This window comes from Engraulis encrasicolus, chromosome 18 (assembly GCF_034702125.1).
Source record: "Engraulis encrasicolus isolate BLACKSEA-1 chromosome 18, IST_EnEncr_1.0, whole genome shotgun sequence".
Classification (NCBI taxonomy): Eukaryota; Metazoa; Chordata; class Actinopteri; order Clupeiformes; family Engraulidae; genus Engraulis; species Engraulis encrasicolus.
In genome coordinates, this window is record NC_085874.1 from 12,077,325 (window position 1) to 12,084,824 (window position 7,500).

Here is a 7,500-nt window from a genome sequence, read left to right on the forward strand (position 1 = left end):
CGTGTGTGTGTGTGTGTGTGTGTGTGTGTGTGTGTGTGTGTGTGTGTGTGTGTGTGTGTGTGTGTGTGTGTGTGTGTGTGTGCCTCAGTCTCTGTCCCCAGAAAACCCCCCACCAGTCACTTACAGTTGCCCCTTCAGTTGTGCTATCACATGCTATCTCTCCATACCCCTCCCCTGTCTCCCTCTCTCCCCTTCTCTCCTTCCTTTCTCCCTTTCTCTCTCTCTCTAACTCTCTGTATACGGGGGGATCTGGGCCTTGGGGCAAATGCCCTGCTTGCCCCCATCCCACCCGCCATAGCTCTGGCCTTTTACCTATCTAGCCTACTGTTCTTTTCAGATACTGCTTTTTGTCTTTGTCTGGCTTTTTTCCTCTTCTTTTTTTTCTGCTTTGCATAGTAGCACCAACATGGCTAAAGTATTCGTGGCATTTTGCTAATGAGCTCTTAAGCCACAGACCAATCAACAACAAAATATGTTAGCACTTCTTGTGGAATTTGTAGAACATTTAAGCAAAGCATTTTAAGAATATGTCACAATGGTGTGACATGAAGAGAGTGGGGAACAGCTAACGAAGGGAGGGGATATCTCAGGAAGCCACTTATTGTCCATCACCATATACAAATGATGGCTGTGATATGCTGTTATGACTAAAAATAAATCATCTGTACCACTCTCTTGTCAAAGATATCTAATTCTACTTCCAACACTTCCAAAACACTCTCCTGATTGAGGCCAGACGTCTGAAACCGGTTGGTGTTTTTAACATTGCTTGCCTAAATGTAAAATAAAGGGGTTTTAAATACGTCAACTACCTTGACTCAAATGAGAGTGCCGTAAAAGGAATAACCAGATGCACCCCTTCAACCTAGAGGAAAGACTATTGAGCGTTTGCTTTTCTTTCCTCTTGCCATTGAAGTCTTCTTCAACACTTTTTTCCCCCTCGTTCCCCTCCTCGCTTTGTCTAAATCTCCCCCTCCTCCATCCATCCTTGTCTTTTGTCTTGTTATCACTTGTCCGTGTCTTGTCTTGTCCTGCTTAGCTGTAATACTTTTTCACCCCCTCTTTCTCTTTCACCTGCACTACGGTCTGCCTGACATGAAGGTTAGCTTTTTATCTTTTTAACGCACTACACTCTCAGACGCCAAGATGCAGCATGGGTATAAGTCCTCTCTTACACCCACAACATGCATCTTTGGGCACTTTTACACACACGCACACACGCACGCACGCACGCACACACACACACACGCACACGCACGCACACACACACACACACACACACACACACACACACACACACACACACACACACACACAAACTCTCTCTCTCTCTCTCTCTCTCTCTCTCTCTCTCGCTTCCTCTGTTCCCTCATACATCAAACACACCGCATGCAGACATGGCGACACTGACACAAACATCAACACAAGCCCACATGAAGGCAGAAAGAGTTTTATGGCGTTGTTAAATATTTGGTCTGGCTTTAGGCAGTCACATTTCTGCTGTCTTCTGGTTGAGTGACACTCTGAGAAATAGTGGTAAACGCAAATAGAAATGTATGTTTTATGTAATAGTTGACTTTGTCCGTGTATTTATGTGAGCCTGGGTGTTTATACTGCATGTGTTGGGGGTTGTTTAGCCTCGTGCATACTTCGCTGCCTTCGACATACACATGGTACTGATGTGCTCAGCATGGAGTGAAACCTCCTCTTCACATACGCTACTGACCTAACTAGAAGCCCGAATTTTGGTAACAAACCTGTGTCCTACAGAACAGTGAAAGTGAAAGTTAAGTGAAAAGCTCCATTGGGAAATTCCAACTCCCATTGTCATTGTGACACAGCACTCCACACAGCACACAAGTGTTCACTGCACACTATACACAACGAAATTGCATTTACCCGTGCAAGGGGGCAGCCCCCAATGGTGCCCCAAGGGAGCAGTGCGACGGGACGGTACCATGCTCAGGGGACCTCAGTCATGGAGGAGGATGGGGGAGAGCACTGGTTAATTACTCCCCCCAACAACCTGGCAGGTCGGGAGTCAAACTGGCAACCTTTGGACTACAAGTCTGTCACCCTAACCGCTTACAGAGGTTGCAGAATCGAATGTGGTTCTGAACTGTACAGGATGGCGATATTAGCAATATTTCACCCTGCAAATGTTTTACTCGATGAATCAGATTAGGCTTAGGTATTGGAACACAGCTCTTATTTCCTATAATTGATTATGCAGACATTGTGTCTTTGAATACATACAACTGATTTAGAGGCACATACATTGTAGAGGTCTCTAAATGAGCTTGGTCAGGGTCCTGTCTGTCTGTCGGAACGTCTCTGTCAGGGTCTCCGTCCGTCTCTCTGTGGAGAGGGGTCTCTGCGTCTCTGTTTTACCGGAGACAAGACGTATAAATTAGGCTTTAGTGTGTGTGTGGTTGTCCTGAAGTAGACTTTCATCTTTGACCCTTAAAAGGTCACAACCTTTTAAACTATTTAAGAATCACTGACCCCTTCGATCACCTTTTTTAGAACAGACACACACACACACACATACACACGCATGCATTCACATACGCACACACACACACACAGAGACACACCACACACCACACACCACACACACACACACACACAAACACATACACACACACACACACACACACACACACACACACACACACACACACACACACACACACACACACACACACACAACCCGACAGGAACTCCAAGCCACCAACACCATGTGCAGTCTGCTACCAAGAGGTCTGATCTCCAGAATATCAATCAGAAGTGAACAGCCAGAGCAGTGTTTTGCAACAATAACACATTCACACTCAGACACAAACACTGACACACCCACCAAACACACACACACACACACACACACACGGACATGCACACACACACAAACAGGCGCGCATACACACACGCAGGCACGCACGCAGGCACGCACGCACGCACGCACACACACACACACACACACACACACACACACACACACACACACACACACACACACACACACACACACACACACACACACACACGGACAGGCACATGCACGCGCACACACACTGAGACAGACATAAACAAACAACTGCACAACCAAATAAACTCACAAAGCAAGCTCAAATGAGCACTTAGACCATTGCAAGGCTAGTTACACATATGTCTTGCTTATGATTGTAAACACTGGGAGTTCAAACGAGGTGTATTTATATGTGGGATTTTTGCCTGTTTTTCTTAAAATGTTGTTTATCCTCATATTCGCTCTCTCTCTCTCTCTCTCTCTCTCTCTCTCTCTCTCTCTCTCTCTCTCTCTCTCTCTCTCTCTCTCTCTCTCTCTCTCTCTCTCTCTCTCTCTCCCTGTAACAAGAAATAATAACAAATGTGAATATATTTTCATTAAACGATTCTATACAGATGTATGAGAATAGGCTTTATAAATTATAAAGGAATGCAATTATGCATAAATACTAACCATGTAACACACACACAAACACACACACACACACACACACACACACACACACACACACACACACACACACACACACACACACACACACACACACACACACACACACACACACACACACACACACACACACTGTAGCCTGTAGTTGCATAGCTTGAAGAGCAGCTGTTTAGGCACCTCAGTCTGAGAAAGTCATTTCACAAATGGACACAGACAATGAGAGAGAGAGAGCAAGAGAGAGAGAGAGAGGGAGACAGAGAGATGGAGAGACAGAGAGAAAGTAAAAGGAGCAGCCATCCTTTGGCTAATCCCTTGGGTTAAACTGAATATCAGCTTTCACTGGGAACTGTGTGTGTGTGTGTGTGTGTGTGTGTGTGTGTGTGTGTGTGTGTGTGTGTGTGTGTGTGTGTGTGTGTGTGTGTGTGTGTGTGTGTGTGTGTGTGTGTGTGTGTGTGTGTGTGTGTGTGTGTGTGTGTGTGTGTGTGTGTCTGTGTGTGTGTGTGTGTGTGTGTGTGTGCGTGTGTGTGTGCGCGCGCGCATTTGTGTGTGTGTGTGATGTCATGCTAGGAGGGCTGTATGGCCACTGAACAGGTGGACTTATTAAGTCACCAAGTGAACATGAATCTCCATTTGAAATCAATTAGCTGCTTTGTGGCTGTCAGCCGTGACTGGACTGGGTGCGTACATGTGTGCGTGCGTACATGTGTGCGTGCGTGTGTGCTTGCGTGCATGAGTCACAATCTTCCTTTCAAGCAATAGTCTGAATTCTTGCAAAAAGTTTGAAAATTATTGCAACAATAAATATCAATTTTGATTACTATAATCAAATTTCGTTTGTGTTCACTTTTAGTGGCATGGTTAACTTTTATGTAGGCTATGAATTGTAAAAGTCCACCAACTTTTCTTACTATGTAGTTACAGTGTAAATACCTCACAGCTACAACCTTATAGCACAATAATAGGTACAGTATCTATCTATCTATGTATCTATGTATCTATCTATCTATCTATCTATCTATCTATCTATCTATCTATCTATCTATCTATCTATCTATCTATCTATCTATCTATCTATCTATCTATCTATCTATCTATCTATCTATCTATCTATCTATCTATCTATCTATCTATCTATCTATTGGCCTATCTATCGGCCTATGTATCGGCCTATCTAGCTATTGGTCTGTCTGTGTGTCTGTGTTGCTTGACTTGTTTACATCTTCCCTCTTCTCTTTCTCCCTCATTCCACCATTTGCTTTCTCCTGTTTGTCCTCTCCCTCTTTCCCCCCTCCCTCTCGCAGTTCTCTCTCTCTCTCCCTCCTGCTCTCCCTTTCTCCCTAACCCCTCCCTCACTCCTTCTGTCTCTCCCTCTCCCTCCCTCCGTCCTTCCTTGCCTGAGTTCTGGCATGTGTCATGAGACCAGGCAGCTGTAGCTAGTTGTTTTTGGGGGTGTACGCTGCACATATAGCTGACACTGCTGTCACGAGTGTGGGCCAGCACTCAGCCAGAGCAGCACCGTGTCTTGGACATACTGTATGTGCATCAGGAAGAGCCTGATTCTCAACACACATGCCAGGCGGGGCAATCTGCATGAGCCAATAGAGCAGTGTTTCCCAACCAGGGGTATGTGTACCACTAGGGGTACGCGAGCTAGCACATTGCAGTGGGTACTTGGAAAAATATAATTTCAACAAATACATGGAGCTTAGTTACATCGGGATAGAGAAAGCGATATAACACTTGACTTCGGGGGTACTCATGACAAAAAAAGGTTGGGAAACACTCTATTGAATAGAGCACAGAAGAAGATGGAGGGAGAGAGAGAGAGAGAGAGAGACAGACAGACAGACAGACAGACAGACAGACAGACAGACAGATAGACAGGGGAGATTAACCTTGTGAAGAAAACCAGTTGTGTTTCTCATCATTTTTAGAATTACCAGTTTGTGATTCCATTGCTACTTTCTTGAGAAGTCATAATCATGACATGATATTGTAAAAGTGGTCAGTTGTCCCAGGCCCAGGGAAAGCAGGGCCCCAGAAGTGGGACCCCATGACACCAGGCCCGTAGCCAGCATTGTGGTGGGGGGGATCTTTTTCCCTCGAAAGTGGACTTCATTTGACTGCCTACTCCAATGTTTCCCAAATACACGAGCACACTAAAAATCTTCTAATTTAGACATATTTTATTCATTATAAGTTTGTCGCGAGTCTGTTGTTGCTGTCCTTAATTTCTCATTTCCTTACTTTAACAGGCGAACGTTTACTATTTTATTTCAAAGGCTCATTTTAGTGAGGGGGGTGAAATGGCCTTCCAGTCAAAGTGGGGGGATGCAACGTAGTTGGGGGGTTCAAGTGGGGGTGGGGGACTGGAGGGGGGGTTCGAACTGGCTACGGGCCTGGACACTCTATGTGTTGAGAAGGGGGCCCTTTAAGATGATGTTGTCCTGGGCCTGCCTAAGGCTCTCAGCGGGGTCATTGTCTGTGCTGGTTGTCCTTGGGCAGCAGAAGAGGGGGCCTTAGTAATAATTTAATTTCGGCCATTGTGTACAATGTGAGACACCTGCCACCACTGTAGGGAGGCTGCTGAGCCTCTGTTGTCTTGCACCACCCCTTATGACACTACGCATTAAGTTCAACTCGAGGTCCTATTGTACTGATGCTTAGACATTGAGATACAGCATTGTGTGCATGGGTTGCCCACTTCAGTTCACCACAAATGCACACCCCCTGTTATAGGAGCTGCTGCTATCCGTTGGGAGCTGATACAAAATAGCTTTATTTTTGCCCCCAATGGTTACACAAGACCCCATTCAAGCCTCACACCTTTTCATTTTTTTTAGCTTGCCTTTACTATTTTAGATAATGTGCCCTTTTACACTTTCCTGAAAGAGAGGTGGAACATATAGTGTATTTTGAAGGCCGTCTGAATTGTGCATTGTTTGCGCGTCACGCCCCCTGGTGCGTGCGGCTGGGTGCACCGCTGTCGTCAGACTATTGTACCCAGGGATGTGCTTTGTTCCCGGGGGACGCTTCTGTAAATGGCACGGCAACAGGGATGGCAGTGGCCTCGGGCCGGAGCTTTTACAGTAACAAACTCCATTTTCATTTGAGGTCAAAACCTTGGTTGAAGGTTTAATTGGTGTTGGCCTACAACTGTTCCTACTGAACTGTACTCGTTCTTTTTGTCGTTCAAGACAGTTCAAGAAATCTTTACTTGACACCCTATGGTATTTTTATTGCCGCTTTCAATCGCCTACACCAGTCTGTTGTGAGAACCGAGCCCGCTCGTTCCTCTGCATGACTGTGTGTGCGTGCGTGTGTTCTCGGTGTAACTAATTCGTCCATGTGTGTGTGTTTTGAGGGAGGAGTGTGCAGCAGTCCCGTGAAAGCAAAGGGGGAGCTCACTCGCGAGGGAGGAGGGAAGCGTGAAGAGTTCAACAACAGAGTGGAAGACGCTCGAGGCATTCGAGGAGCCTTTGTTGTTCAACTCTCTCGAATCCGACGACTTTGAGGAGACAGTTTTCCTTTTGGTGGTTGAACTATTTTATCCTGGGGCTGTCGGCTACACACCTGCTGGATATCGATTTCTACGACTTTCACGGCGCTCTTTATGGGTATCTCCCTCGGGTTAGTGTTGGTGGTTTGAGCCAGTGGAAGTCTGTGCAACAGGCAGCGCCGCGCGAGCGCAACAAGTTAGCTGAACACTGACGGAATGTCACTTGGCTCTCTGAGATTTCTCCAGTCCCCTTACTTGTTTTCCGCATTTGAATGAAACTTCACATTATGGAAATTATACATTTCACTGTGGATTTTTAGTCAGCCCTTTGAAGCCTTTCAACAATCACGAAGGTGATTGTTCGACCCGTTGAAGGTGTTTCGTTTTTGTTTATTTCCCCCGTCGATTATGGTTATCTTTCTTGTTCTAAGGAATGACAAACCTATTAGAAAACAGCGGCAAACGTAGGCATATAGTCCGTTTTGCAAACCGACCTATGTGTCACTGGACACGGAGAGCAGCA

At 45.8% G+C, this 7,500-nt stretch overlaps 1 protein-coding gene across 4 annotated transcripts in view; it reads left to right on the forward strand.

Moving 5' to 3' along the window:
• sash1a (SAM and SH3 domain containing 1a) overlaps positions 1-7,500 on the forward strand; it is a 330,500-nt gene that overhangs the window by 237,181 nt on the left and 85,819 nt on the right. The window contains exon 1 of one of the 4 annotated variants that reach the window (XM_063223027.1): positions 6,861-7,500. This exon is cut by the window's right edge and continues 232 nt beyond it. The exons of the other annotated variants lie outside the window; for them this stretch is intronic. The gene's annotated coding sequence lies outside the window, so the exon portion shown is untranslated. Of the gene's footprint in view, positions 1-6,860 lie in introns of those variants that run through there. 4 annotated transcript variants of the gene reach the window in all.